The sequence below is a fragment of the Pseudophryne corroboree genome, chromosome 2 (assembly GCF_028390025.1).
Source record: "Pseudophryne corroboree isolate aPseCor3 chromosome 2, aPseCor3.hap2, whole genome shotgun sequence".
In the NCBI taxonomy this organism is placed as follows: Eukaryota; Metazoa; Chordata; class Amphibia; order Anura; family Myobatrachidae; genus Pseudophryne; species Pseudophryne corroboree.
This window is the reverse complement of record NC_086445.1, coordinates 258,393,827-258,409,825: the sequence shown is the minus strand read 5'-3', so window position 1 is coordinate 258,409,825 and position 15,999 is coordinate 258,393,827. Positions and strand designations below refer to the sequence as shown.

At 45.9% G+C, this 15,999-nt stretch overlaps 1 pseudogene; it reads right to left on the bottom strand.

The window, feature by feature from the left end:
• Positions 1-14,270: 14,270 nt before the first annotated feature.
• On the bottom strand, positions 14,271-14,389 carry LOC135054407 (5S ribosomal RNA; annotated as a pseudogene).
• Positions 14,390-15,999: the final 1,610 nt, after the last annotated feature.

Sequence of the window (15,999 nt, the reverse complement as noted above, 5' to 3'; positions counted from 1 at the left end):
CCCCACGAGAGGTTCGCAAACCTCCCGTCGGGAGCAAAGACCCGTATGAGCCCACGCTGTCAGGTATCACGGCACATCCGTCCTGCCGCGAGAAGACCCCGGCCGAACCGCATGCGCCGAGACCTCCTCCTATCCCAAGCAGTGGCCTCAGGATGGGAAACCGGAGAGTCGTCACTGCTAGAGAGAGGAAGCGGAATGTTGGACTGAGGGCTATGCGCTGCAGCGTCGGAAGGAGACGTCTGGACGCAGGGAGGGCCAGATCACTCACCACCTGCCTGCGCACGCCGCCCCCGGAATGACCGGCAACGGAGACCCCAGCCTGAGACCGGCAGGAGCCGCACGGCCACGGCTGGCGGTAATACTAAGCGACACGCGAGCCAAAATGGAAAGGGGCTGGTGCCACGGGTCCCAAACCATGGCAGGAGAGGCCAGGGGGCCCATCCCACCACGGGCGGACGCGGCACGCCCCCGCCCGATGGGACCTGCAATGTAGACCGTCGGCAACAGCCCATCCGCAGCCGCAGAGCGGGCGTGTCGCCTCGCCCTGTCGCGGGAGGGCGCTGACCGGCAGGGAATGTAGTTAGCAGCACCAGAAGGGAGTAGGCCTCATATGGGCCTTCCTGGGGATTGCATGAGTGCCGGCACGCGCGTGCCGCCCAGACCCCTCACGTCCGGCGGCCGCGCGACCCCCCGCTAGCCCGCTGGAGAGTGCATGACAAGACCCCCTTTATGAAGTGAGACAGTGCCATACAACTAAGCCACGAGGGCTATATGACGAAATGGGGGCTGCCCCCCCTGGCGGGAGGGAGCCGCCGAGCCGCAGGGAGGGAGAGCTGTCCCATCCCCCCGCGACTCGCGCGGCTGCCATGTGCGGCGGGTTCAGAAATGGGAGAACACCGTCCCTGTCAGGCCGCCTCAGATGCCACCGGACCCCCGCCGCACCGCCCACCGCCGTGGCCAGCGGCGGAGACGGAGAGCAAGGACGCAGGGGAGCACGGGCGGGCGGCCGAGCCCGGCCACGTGCGCCCTGAGTCCCCCATACAGGAGCTGCAGCGGGTCTGCCCCGGGCCTCGCGGACCACAGCAGAGTCCATGAGCCGGGCGGGGAAAGCCGTGCTGCGCAAAGGTCCGGCGGCCCATGTAAAAAGGAGAGTGGGGAGGGGGCCCAATAAGAAAGGTAGAAGGTATAGGAGAAAGCAGGGAGAGGATAGAAGGAAGAATAGGGAAAGAACCAGAGAGAGATAGTTAGGAAATAAAAGGATTATTAAAATTAATGAAGCAATAATAATGCAGTAGCACTTATCAGTCTCACGGAAAACCAGGAAAGAGGCAGGATGTCCTAGGTCTGAAGGCTATATGTATGTCAGACCAGCCCCTATACAGAATCCAGCCAATCACAATCCAGGCAGTTTTTCTTAAGTTCCTCCCACAAAAACTGTAACCCCTTCCGTGCCAGAGTGATGCATTAAGAGGCGCGCCGAAAGCACAGCCGGGGAGTTTATGCTGTCTCGGCCACATTCATGACCTACGCAGTCTTTTTTTTTTTTTATAATATCTTCAGGTAAGGACCAAATAACAACTTTAGCTAACAACTTTTGGCCTGTCACATTTAACTGTTAAGCATTTCCAACCATATTATCTGTAGTTTTGGATATACTGTAGAAACAATGGATACAGCAAATTATTCAACTGATGTGATTCTGCATGAGTTAGAAATGAAATCATAATCGCTTAACTACAGTGATTGCAAGGGGTGCCATTACTATGGGGCCCAGAGGCTTTGGGGGGACGGGACCCATGTTACTTATAAAGTTACATACCAATATTCCAGATTTGCCTGTTAAGCAGTTGGATCTGATCCATTGCCCAGCCTGAATTGTGTGAGACTACATTTTTAGTGAGAGGAGTGTGCAGTGGATGTTATAATGATAAGGTGGCACTGTAATGTGGCACACTATGAACTGGAGGACACTGTAATGTGTCATAATCTGATTTGCTCATTGCAATGTGGAGGGCACTCTACTGTCACATAATAAGACCTGGGGCACTTTTATTTGGCATAATATGAAATGGAGGCAGTATAGTATGGCATAATATGAACTGGGGCAGTGTAATGTGGCATAATATGAACTGGGGGCACTGTGAAATGGGGATGCTTTGTTGCATAATGTGTATTGGCAGCCCCACAATGTGACATCATGTAAACTAGGGAACTAAAATGGTTCATAAAATAAACTAGGGCACTTCTATGGGGCAGAATATTAACTAGGGCACTACTATGGTATAAATGAACTAGGGCACTACCAGAGCCATAACTAGTAATTTTGGGGCCCTGTGCCAGAAAGAGAATTGGTGGCCAATTCCAATTACATTCCAAAGGCACGTGCCCCAAAAATATAGGAGGTGTGGCTTCATGGGGTAGGGGTATGACCACAGAATAGTACCAATTCACATTACACCACACAGTAAAGTCCATTACTCACATTACATCTCACAGTAGCATCAATTACTCACATTACACCCCAAGGTAGCATCCGTTACTCATATTACACCCCAAGGTAGCATCTGTTACTCACATTGCACCACAAAGTAGCATTCTCTACTCACATTACACCACACGGCAGCGTCCATTACTCACATTACACCACATGGTAGCATCCGTTACTCACATTACACTCCATGGTAGTGTCCTTCACTCACATTGCACCGCAAAGTAGAGTCTGTTATTCATGTTACACCCCATGGTAGTGTCCATTACTCACATTGCACTGCACAGTAAAACCCTTTATACATGTTACACCACAGTACAGCTCCTACCCCTCATTCCTCCTCTTCCTCCTTCTCATCTCCCCTCCCCCAGGGTGTATTGTTGGTGAGCAGTGTCTGTGTGTGTGTGTTTGTGTGTACAGGGTGTAGTGTCAGTGAGTTGTGTGTGCAGTGGTGGAACTACCGCCAGTGCAGGCAGTGCCTTGCACTGGGGCCCACCACTGTCCAGGGGCCCAAAGCCAGAGCGGCATGTAATGAGTCAAACTGACTCATTACATGCCGCCGTGTGCCGCCACTGCCGCCGAGGAGCGCACAGATTACGAGGGGGGGGGGGTGAAGGAGGAGGAGGGAGGTGGAGAAGGGAGCCGCAGCAGCGCTGTGTAATTGGTGGAGGCGCTGGTGCTGCTGGCCCTCTCCTTCACCATAGGCTGCCCTCCACCGCTGTGAATGCTGGGAAGCGCATCCCAGCATTCACAGCGGCAGAGGGCAGCCTATGGTGATTGAGAGGGCCAGCAGCAGCAGTGCCTCCACCAATTACACAACGCTGCTGCGGCTCCCTCCTCCCCCTACTTCCTCCTCCTCCTTCTTCTCCCTGGCTGCCCAGGATCTGCCAGAAGCTGCACGAGGAGCCTGAGCCAGCGGAAGCAGTAAGTATGTCTATTCTATTTATTCTATCTATTTATTCTATCTATCATCTATCTATCTATCTATCCTGTCTGCCTTAATGTGTAAAAAGGGGGACTGTCTGCCATAATGTGTAAAAAAGGGGACGCTGTCTGCCGTAATGTGTAAAAAAAAGGGGGACACTGTCTGCCGTAATGTGTAAAAAAGGGGGACGCTGTCTGCCGTAATGTATAAGAAAGGGCACGCTGTCTGCCGTAATGTGTAAAAAGGGGACGCTGTCTACTGTAATGTGTAAAAAGGGGGACACTGTCTGCCGTAATGTATAAAAAGGGGACGCTGTCTGCCGTAATGTGTAAAAAGGGGACGCTGTCTGCCGTAATGTATAAAAAAGGGGATGCTGTCTGCCGTAATTTGTAAAAAAAGGGGACTCTGTCTGCCGTAATGTGTAAAAAGGGGATGCTGTCTGCCGTAATGTGTAAAAAAGGGGACACTGTCTGCCGTAATGTGTAAAAAAGGGGGACGCTGTTTGCTGTAATGTGTAAAAAAGGGGACGCTGTCTGCCGTAATGTGTAAAAAGGGAGACGCTGTCTGCCGTAATGTGTAAAAAGGGGGACACTGTTCGCCTTAATGTATAAAAAAGGGATGCTGTCTGCCGTAATGTGTAAAAAAAGGGGACGCTGTTTGCCGTAATGTGTAAAAAAGGGGACGCTGTCTGCCGTAATGTGTAAAAAGTGAGACGCTGTCTGCCGTAATGTGTAAAAAGGGGGACACTGTTTGCCTTAATGTATAAAAAAGGGGACGCTGTCTGCCGTAATGTGTAAAATGCAGGATGCTGTCTGCTGTAATGTGTAAAAAGGGGGACGATGTCTGCTGTAATGTATAAAAAAGGGCACTCTGTCTGCCATAATGTGTAAAAATGGGACGCTGTCTGCCGTAATGTGTAAAAAGGGGAATCTGTCCACCATAAGGTGTAAAAGGGGCTCTACCTGGTGTAGTGGTGCTACCGTGCGGCGTAATTTGAATAATGGAGACTACTGTGCACCGTTATATGAATTGGTATTATTTTGTGGCCACACCCCTTCCCCACAAAGCCACATTCCTATTTTTTGGGCGCGCCCCTACGGCGCGCATCGCCCCTGTTTTACATGGAGTGGGGGGGGGGGCAAAGCATTTTGTCGCACATGGGCCCACCGCTCGCTAGTTCCGCCACTGAGTATGTGTGTGTGTGTGTGTGTGTGTATGTGTGTGTGTGTGTGTGTGTGTGTGTGAGAGAGAGAGAGAGAGAGAGAGAGAGAGAGAGAGAGAGAGTGCATCTGCTAGAAACACCAAAGTACTTCTTTTAAATTGCTGTTTCACAGGTAGCTTTTTGCAGAGGCGGATTGGCCATAGGGTTTACAGGGAAGATTCCCGGTGGGCCGACGCACCCGCGGGGCCTGTTTTGATTGAGGACATGTGGTCCTTTTTATACACATAATGAATAAGAAGCAAAATAATTTGCATATATGAAAATTACTTTGCCACTTAGCCTGTGATTGCAGATGATCTAGTGTATGCTCTGTCTGCCTGCTTGGCTGACATATAAGATTGAGTGAATAGTTATTGGGATACGGTTGGTGTAATAAGCATGAAAATATATATTTCTAAAGAATGATAGTTTCCTAAATTCTGAAGGTGTATCATATAATGTGCATATAATATTTAATTGTATTTCTTTTTAACTTCCCCCTTGATGCTGGACATGCCCACTACCTGGAAAGTCTTGGGGGGGAGGGTGCTGCTGCCATGGCCCATGGCTAGACCTTACACCTCTGGTGCTGCCCATGTGGGGCCACTAGTACAAATTTTTCCAGGGCCGCTTTTGTTCCCAATCCGCCCCTGGCTTTTTGACACCTACCACCCTAACAACTTATTACAGAGCAAACAGAGTACTAGTATTGTCGCTTAATGTGGAGGCCACTTGGCCACTTTTCCTTGTGAGCTCTCTCTGTTTTATCTGAGCGCATGGTCTTTATATTGTTCACATGCTGCTGATATACATTGTAGCTGCAATGTTACTGTAATATTCTTTGCCTTTTTTGTACTCATATTGAAAATGAATAAAAAGGATTTTGAAAAAACCAAAATAGTCATTGCTTGTTAAGAAAAATACATTTCACAGGAAAGCTTATCTGAGTCTAAATATTATACAAAAAATAATGTTAAATTGAGATATATAGACATCAGAGGTGACATTTATTACATCAGTACTGTACACTGATTATGTGAGTGACTAACACCACAAACAGTCTTTGTGATGTCACTCAACTTATATATGTCACTGCCAGGTATAGGGCTCCCCATTATCAGCTATGTCTACTGGGGTGGTCTTCAGTATGCCGAATGTCGGGATCCCGGCGCACATTATACCGGCGCCGGAATCCCGACACCCGGCATACCGACAGCTATTCTCCCTCATGGGGGTCCACGACCCCCCTGGAGGGAGAATAAAATAGTGTGGCGCGCATAGCGCGCCACCGTGCCCCCAGCGTGGCGAGCGCAGCAAGCCTGCAAGGGGCTCCTTAGCGCTCGCCATGCTGTCGGTATGATGGCGGTCGGGCTCCCAGCGCCGGTATGCTGGTCGCCGGGAGCCCGAGCGCCGGCATACCGTACTACACCCGTCTACTGATATGACATCTCACAGTGTAAGGTACTGTAAGCTTATTTTAATCTAAACATTATATGCAAATAATAGATAGATAGATAGATAGATAGATAGATAGATAGATAGATAGATAGATAGATAGATAGATAGACAAAGTGCTACAATGTAGCAGCTGCAGCTTTTTTTCGAATACAAGTTCTGTAATGCTCGGTATACAAACACCATCACACATGATATGCAAGTGTCATATATCAAATTAATCAGCATTCTCCTTGTGCATCATAGTTTCTCTGCATTGCGATAAGATGCCTTTCCAGCAAAATAAAACACCCAACATAGTGGGTAATGCAGCGGCAGCGATCTCAGTCTGGATTACTTTGTGGAGTGCGCATGTGCATGCGCACCCTGGGAGCCCAGTGAGATGCTATCAGCATCTCAGGGCTGCGATCGCCGTGGTCGCGGGGTGGGAGGGGGCGTGCCAACAGTGTTAGAATGCCCATGGCGGAGCACAGTCTGGACAACAGAGGTGTGTCCGGACCGTTAGGGGGGTAGGCCGCGGCGGCTGTGTGATGTCATCCGCAGCTGCTGTGACCCGGGAGGCGGTGAGTAGAGGCCAGGAGCTGCACTGACAGGGAGCTGCTCATCAGGTACAAAAGCATTGCTGCCGTGCAATGCTTTTGTACCTGTGCGGGAATGGGGGGGGGCAGAGCCAGACATGCAGGGCGGACTAGCCCTATGCTGGACGTCCCCCCGCATGTCTGTGAAACTGATCGTAGATGGGCTAAATGTAGCACATCTATGATCAGATCTGAATTAGGCCCATTAGCAGAGTTGCACGTGATCTGGTGGCTCACTCACGCTTGGCATCTTGCGCTGCATGGCATATTGAGGCTAGATGTATGAGGACACATCTGTATTATTATCTAACGTCATAAACTACCTTTGTGATGTCACTTATCTGCATATCTGTTTATCTGACTTCTCACAGAGTAAGGTAAGCTTATTTTAATCGAAATATTAGCAATAGATTGATTTCAGTTGTGTAATGCATGCAGGTTAAGTTTTTTTTTTTATCTCAGTAGGCTTACGTTACTCACTAACATCATAGAATGCCTTTATGATGTCAATCAGCTTTAGTATTAGACAAAAAAAAACAAAAGAAAGCGCTGGCAAATCGTGTCTTTAAAAAACTTTTTTATTTAATATTTCTTTCTATAACGAAATAAGGATCTCAATAGTTTCACATATAAACTCTGTTAAATTGTTAGCACGTCATACGCAATAATGGTTATAGAAAACATACACTCTCATTTTATTCCTCCAAGCTCAAGAGATCAATTTAGATCAAATGGTTCAGTTATACTAACAGCCTCTGCTGAGTCTGGACGAATAATAACACATTTGTTGCAACTTATATCCTAACTAAACATTCACATCTAAAAAAGATACTGTTGCCGGCTTCATAAAAAGATAACTTGTATCTCTGATGCACTTCAGGGTTAGTTAGCCACTGTATAGGTCATTGGTAAGGCCCCATCTGGAATACTGTGTCCAGTTCTGGAGACCCTATCTCCAGAAGGATATAAATACATTAGAGAGTGTACAAAGAAGGGCAACTAAAATGGTGCATGGCCTACATCACAAAACTTACCCGGAAAGGCTAAAAGATCTTAACATGTATAGTTTGGAGGAGAGAAGGGAAAGGGGAGACATGATAGAAACTTTCAAATATATAAAGGGTCTTAACAAAGTTCAGGAGGGAAACATTCTTCAAAGGAAAAGAAGTATTAGAACTCGAGGGCATACATTGAGACTGGAGGGGGGGAGGTTCAGGGGAAATTTAAGGAAAAATTACTTCACAGAAAGGGTAGTGGATAAGTGGAATAGCCTCCCATCAGAGGTGGTAGAGGCTAAGACTGTAGGGCAATTTAAACATGCTTGGGACAGGCATATGAATATCCTTACAAAGAATCGAGGTTAAAAAAGGGTTGAGATTGCCTAAAGGATAAAATAAAAAAGGGGCAGACTAGATGGGCCAAGTGGTTCTTATCTGCCGTCAAATTCTATGTTTCTATGTTTCTATGTTTCTAACCACAGCTGTAGATTTAAAGCCCCATATCATAAAATCTTTGCTCAGCCAGTAAGGGCTGTAACACACACTCCGGTTTTTCCCGGATGGCAAAAAGCCGGACAAAGTTTGTCCGGCTTTTTGCCATCCGGGAGAAACCGGCAGTGTCTGTCACACAGGACGGCTTTGAGCCGTGTGTGATGCTGTGCGCATGCGCAGCATCAGACACGGCTTCAGAAAAAACCATTGTGTGTGAAAGCTCCCCTTCACACACATGGTTTACTGGCTCCAAGGACGGCCCGGCGGCCGCCCGGCCGCCGGACCTTCCAGTGGTGAGACCCGGCTGCAACCCGGCAGCCGGGCCGGGGCTGTGCAGTGTGAAGGGACCCTACCCCTCACACTGTTAACTACAATGCCGGCACGGGAAAAAGCCGTCCGGCTTTTTCCCGGCCGGCAACAACCGTGTAGTGTGTTTTAGCCCTAAGAGTCTTACTCCATAGACAGCGATCTATTAAACACAGTTGTGCTCAAAGTGTCTCTTCAATCCTGTTATATGTCAAAGTTCTCAACAATCAGTTATGGATATACATAGTAACATAGTAACATAGTATCTGAGGTTGAAAAAAGACAATTGTCCATCGAGTTCAACCTATTTGTGGTCTCCTATGCATGATGATTTGACTAAAATTTCTGACTGATGCTGCTGTCAGCCGTTACATTTTATCCCTATTTATAGTAACTATAATGCATGACTATGCACCATACCCCTGGACAGTGGCGGATTTAGGGGGGGGGGCACCAAGGCACGTGCCCCCCCTGTCATTTTTAGTGCAGACTGACATGCGGACGAGTGTCCGCATGTCAGTCTGCGGTCTCGTTTCGTCCCCTGCTGTTAGGATGGACACGGAGGGCACAGTGCGCGCCTCTCCTGTGTCCCTCCTGTGTCTCCGGCGGCCGCTGGTCTCATAAAGGAAGTGCCGTTCGTGAGCACTTCCTTTATTACAGTGACCCGCGGCCGCCGGAGACCCAGGAGGGACACAGGGAGGCGTGCACTGTGCCCTCCGTGTCCCTCCTAACAGCAGGGGAGCGGGGGGAGCAGCGGCGGCGGAGGAAGGGGGGGGACGGGGGACGCACTGGGGGGGAATATCTGGCACTGGGGGCATATTTGCAGGGAGGGGGGGGGGGGCGAATATCTGGCACTGGGGACATATATGGCACTGGGGGGAATATCTGGCACTGGGGGCATATCTGGCACTGGGGGGGGGATATCTGGCACTGGGGGCATATGTGGCACTGGGGGGGGGATATCTGGCACTGGGGGGGAATAACTGGCAGGGAAGGGATATCTGGCACTGGGGCATTGTCTGGCACTGGGGGCATATGTGGCACTGGGGGGGGGAATATCTGGCACTGGGGCATATGTGGCAATGGGGGCATATATAGCTCTGGGGGCATATGTGGCACTGTCGGGGAATATCTGGCACTGGGGGTATATGTGTACCTGGCACATGGGGGGGGCTATATTTGGCACTGGGGGCATGTGAGTACCTGGCACCGTGGGGGAATATCTGGCACTGGGGACATATGTGGCACTGGGAGCACAGCCCTAGCAACAAGGACTACCTCCTAGCAACGAGCATGACACCCAGTGCATGAAACCCCTGGCAACGAGCATGACACCCAGTGCATGAAACCCCTGGCAACAAGCATGACACCCAGTGCATGAAACCCCTGGCAACGAGCATGACACCCTGAGCATGAAAACCCCTGGCACCGTGCATGGAACCAAGAGCATGAAACCCCTGGCAACGAGCATGACACCCAGTGCATGAAACCCCTGACAACGAGCAGGTATTTGAAAAGTAATTAGAAGCCTTACTGTAGGACTTAATGTGTAATGGGCATTACGGTGTGTGGCATAATGTATCACGGACATTGCGGTGTGTGTCATAATGTGTCGCAGGCATTACGGTGTATGGTATACTCTATCGCTGGCATTGTGATATGTGGTTTAATGTCTCAGGGTCATTGCAGTGTGTGGCATAATGTATCACGGACATTGCGGTGTGTGCCATAATGTGTCAGGCATTACGGTGTGTGGTATACTATATCACGGGCATTGTGGTATGTGGTATAATGTCTCAGGGTTATTACAGTGTGGCATAATATATAACGGGCATTGCGGTGTGTGGCATAGGGTATAACGGGCATTGCGGTATGTGTCACAGGCATTACGGTGTATGGTATACTATATCACGGGCATTGTGGTATAATGTCTCAAGGTCATTGCAGTGTGTGGCATAATGTGTCCCAGACATTGTATGTGCTATAATGTATCAGGGGCAGTGCAGTGTGTAGCATAATGTATAACGGGCATTGCGATTCCTGTCATAATGTGTCACAGGCATTACGGTGTGTGGCATAATGTGTCTGGGGCATTACAGTGTGTGCATATTGTGTCATGTGCATTATTGTGTGTGGAATAATGTCTAAGGGCCATTGCAGTATGTGGAATAATGTATACTGGGCATTACTATAAGGAGGAAAAATGACAAATAATGTAAGGGGCATGAATCAGGATTATTTTTCTTTTCTGTGGTGGCCAACGTCTGGGCGTGCAGGTTGCAAAACTGGGGTATAAGGTAGTCTTTTCCTGCAATACCACGCCCATTCCAACGAAGCCACGCCCATTCCAACGAAGCCACGTCCCTTATGGTGCCCCCCCTGTAATTTTTTTCTGGATCCGCCCCTGCCCCTGGATATCCTTATCCATTAGAAATGTATCTAACCCATTCTTAAAGGTGTTGACAGATTCCGCCATTGCAACTCCCTCGGGCAGGGAATTCCAAACACATATTGTCCTTACCGTGAAAAAGCCTTTACGCCGTATTGTGCGGAATCTCCTCTCCTCTAACCTGAGCGAGTGTCCACGAGTCCTCTGTGTTGATCTAACCAAAAACAGGTCCCGCGCAAGCTCTGTTAAGTGGCAGGCGCCAATCAATGTGATTAAAGCATGGCCATGTTTAATAGTTTAAAAAGTCAATATTACCACATCCATCCTTCCTATAATTATGGGGAACACTGGTCCGATCACTCCTGGCCCTGGTAGCAAATTCCTTTATTGGGTCATTTCTGGAGGTTTGGATCCGGTTTCACAGCGTGTACTGGATGTGTGCAGATCTCTCCTGATGTCCGCAGGATAATAATAAAATGCGTTTCTCCGCCTGTCTGCAATCATCGGCGGCTTCCTCAGTCAGTGACTGACGAAGCCCTGATGAAGCTCTAACATAGAGTGAAATGCGCATAGGGATTAGCCGTGTGCCGCTAGATAGAATCAATGTAATTAGTTAAAATTGTATTCCATTGTATTACCTATCAACCTTATTGTTTTGCTTGTGCATGGTACACTTAGGTGTGTAGAGATATTAGCCAGTGCAGTGCAGTGCGGTGCCATGTGGTAGCACGTAACACAGATAGCCTTGGTTCTCTATACATGCCTGCGGCATCTGACAAAAGAGATTAGGATTTTACATACTGTGTATATAGCTATGGGACACTGCATGCAAGTACTGTTGGTACAAAGGAGCAGATAACTGTCCTATATTATTATTATACTCACGTAACAGCTCTCGAATTACCCTACAGTGTATGTGTACTGTGATCAGACTTAAGCTCTGGTTTTCTGACACATGTCCGTGACATCTGGGAATAAAGACCAGAATCTCACTGACTGTGAATTCAGCCACAGGACATTTAATGCGAGTACTGTCAGTATAAAGGGGTATAAAACTGCCCTGTGTTATTACTACACTTATGTGATAGCTTTAAAACTGCCCCATAACCTATATATATGAGGGATGTGGAATGCGACATGGGCATGAGCATAACATAGATATAATCTGATATCAGTTGAATACGAACGCACTATCTCTTGTGAGGGGCATACAATACACGAATACATATATAAATCAAGCAGGGAATAAGAGTAACTGATAATTGTGTATTGCACTACAGGATATCAAGTACGATTACTGTCAGTACAGAGGAGCATTTAATAGTCCTATATTACTACTACACGTATAAAACAGCTTTTGATTTGCCCCCAAAGCATATATAGATATGAGGGTAATGGAACGTCATATTGGTATGCACATATTACAAATATAATTGGACATTAGCTGAAAACAGACGTACCACCTTCTATTGGGGTCATATAGTATATAAACACACAACAATTCAAGTAGGGGAATATGAATTGATCCCTCTCCAAATGGTCTGTGTATGATCAACGTGTAGTGCTATTAGCTCAAAAGGCTGTATATTATAATTAATAAACTTCACATGCATGCACTGTACATATATATGAATGTTTGGATGTAAGAAAGATCTCTAATGTGTTTCCTGCTCACAATAAGAAATCATTTATAACTATATTCCATTTGGAAAGAGATATTGCAGACCTCCATTGATAAGATAGTATAGTTACAACACAGCAAGATATCTTGCTCAAATTTAGTAACATTTGTATCGAGATAACATTCTGGTACTAAGTGCAACATTTAAAAGTAACCATGATCTTTGGCAGGATTGAAGCACAGAGTTAATATCTGCACTGGGAATTTTTGTCCCTATTAAACAATAGAAGGCTCATATACAATCAGGAGCAAATATTGTTTATAATAACACAATAAGGTTGTTACAGGTTTATGAAGAATTTTATTATCAATCAGGGATTATTATACTAATAACAAAGAATACATACACAGAGATATATATATATATATATATATCCCAATTTTTATTCTTCTTAGGAATATAACAGTGGAATACTATGTGTACATAAAACATAAATAAATGATAGGCGGCACACGGCTTTGATTTTAATCTTCTTTATTATTTGACACTAGGACAAATAAATTCTCTCTTTTTCTTTATTTGTCCATTTTTCTGATTCACGTCTATTATTCTTTATTGTTTTTATATTTCACTTTTACGGCCCAATTTAGGGTCTTAATACTTCATATGGGACATTAATAAAGTTGACATATTCCATATGGGTATTGGTAGGTACTATGAATTAAGTGTTAATATATACATATATATAAAAAAAAGTATAGAGACACAGATCTAATATCAAGAATCTTTGTTGGTCTTGGGAGAAGAGTGCACCCAGAGAAATTGATCCCCTTTTCCTTACCCTGTTTGTACATGTTTTAGGATCAGTGGGTAGCACCAGTCTATAATTATGTGTCTGTATTACATATAGTTACTGAGAGACTATATCCCTGTAACTACCACTTATTATTAGATTAAGCTGGTGCGGGACTTCTTTGTTTGTTTGTTTTGAAGTCCTGCGTTCAGTTAGTTGCCACATCCAGGGAGAGTGTATATTCACCGTGCAAGTGTGCAATCCTATGTGTACGCTGAGCTGCTATAATCCACTGTGTGCAGTCTCTGCGCAGGCCAGGACTTACTCCTCCAGTGCGATCACATCAGGCTGATTGGGGCCGGAGCTGACGTCAGACACCCTCCCTGAAAACACTTGGACAGTGGACACGCCTGCGTTTTTCTAGACACTCCCTGAAAACAGAATTTCAAAAGAAAAGAGAGACTCTGTGTTGGGGCACGCTTGAAAACTAAAATTTAACTTTTAATTAGAGTATGATAAAATTATGGTACACAGATAAACACACATATAATATTTTAGGAGAAGGTCATAAAAAATTATTATAGCCTCTCTCCACTTGTATTCTTAGATCTGAGAACTGATTCTCAATAGTCAAAAAAAGGGGGATAAATAGGAGTAACAATTCTCCAAATAATATGAGTATTTAAGGTGACAGTGACACCTGAGATGAAAATATCAAGAATTTAAATTTCAGCATAACAGAAAAATTCCGACATGTGGTACATAGGCATTTGATATAATAAATTTTGACTAAGATTTTAGTCCATCAACCAATGCCTATTGTAATGGTATATCCTAGTAAAGGTTAATCTGCTATTTTTAAGTTTCTGATCATCATGTACAGTCAGAGAAAAGCTCTAGATGGGTCAATGATCAGAAAAAATAATAAACTAATTGAATAAGAAGAAAGGAATATAGATGTGAAATCGGTAAGGGTCAAAGGTTGCTCCAACACTTCTGCTTTTCACATGGATACAAAGGTATTTATTACTGCACCTAATATTCCCTAGCAGTCTCCCATCTAGGTACTAATCAGGCTATTCACTGCTTAGCTTCCAAGATCAGGCGAGATTGGGCGTAACCAGTGAGATATGGCAGTAATATCACATAGATTGTGAATGAGAGGGTGTACGGTTATTGGCACATACCAGAAAGGGATGCAGTCAGTTTACCTCCAATCAAAATCCCGACGTTCAAAATCCCGACACCAATTGACCGATGGTCAAAATCCCGACAAGGTCAAAATCCCGACATGGACAAAATACCGACATTTAAAATACCGACAAGGTCAAAATACCGACATGTAAAATGCCGACAGGTCAAAATACCGACATGAGTTTTTCATGATTTTTTTCATTGAAACCGACTTGTTCATACTTTACCATCCCAGTGGACCTGGAGGGGGAATTTAATAGTGTGCCGAGCGCAGCGAGGCACCGTGCCCGAAGCAGGGGACGCGGTACACTTTATTTGGTGTCCATGTTGACTTATGTCGACATACACACAAAAAACAACAAAAACCGCATGTCGGTATTTTGACCTGTCGGCATTTTACATGTCATTATTTTGACCTTGTCGGTATTTTAAATGTCGGTATTTTGTCCATGTCGGGATTTTGACCATCGGTCAATTGGTGTCGGGATTTTGAACGTCGGGATTTTGATTGGAGGTATTTCATATCGATCCCACCAGAAAGAGTACTTCTGCTGTCCATTATTGCGCACAGTCTCTCTGTTACTTTTGTATTGCAGAGAAGTTATGTGACTGGCGTCAGGATGAGAGAGTACTGAAAAAGCAAGATATAGGAAACGTATAGGTTCAGGGCCCGTCTTCTGCTGTCCACTGTCATATAAAGAATATAGCGGACAGTAGATGAGAGAGGCGGGTTACCTAGGCCTATTGAATATTCGTGTGAAATTACACAGGTATCTTAAAGTTTCTTATGATAATACAGCATCCGAATTCAGATATTGCATATTCTTAATCCTAACAGTAGTGGGCAGAAAATTTTCGCTATTAGTGATGCCCCCAGGTTACAGCAATGGAGAACCGAAATTAGCTGTTGGAGATATCCCATAAACATACGTGATAAGTATAAATTACATAACACTAATTGAAGTATGCGAATGAAAGTTTAAGAACATTAAAAAGCGTTAGACATTTAACACTGTAGTTGAGTAATAAATAGCAGATTTAACAAATATTAAATAATTTGATGACCAACATTACGTCAAATATACGATACCAGGAGGTGAGTGGGCTGAACCGTGCACTGTTCAGCACCACTAAACACAGACGGCCGTTTCACCTGAAGGTGGCTTGTTCACTGAAACAGTCAGTTACCACCCACAAACGGCTTCCTTCTGTCAATCACCTTGTGAACGCCTGTGCGAACGGATTTGCACCATCCCATCGCTAACCAGCAATGCCCTTTGTTGCTGTCCGATGCACGTGCGTATTGCGATGCATACGCATGCTCAGGTAGTATCTGATTGCCCTCTGTGCGAAAACGCACAGCAGCGATCAGGTCTGAATCACCCTCATGATTTTGCCAAACTACTAACAAATTTGCTGTTACGATCAGGTCTGAATTAACCCCTCTGCGTTGTGTTTAGCATAGAATAGGCAAAAGCATCAATGCACAAAGAACCCCACACTAAATGTTTATTGCAGTCTAGGGGGTAAATTTACTAAGGTGGGAGATTTTTAGAAC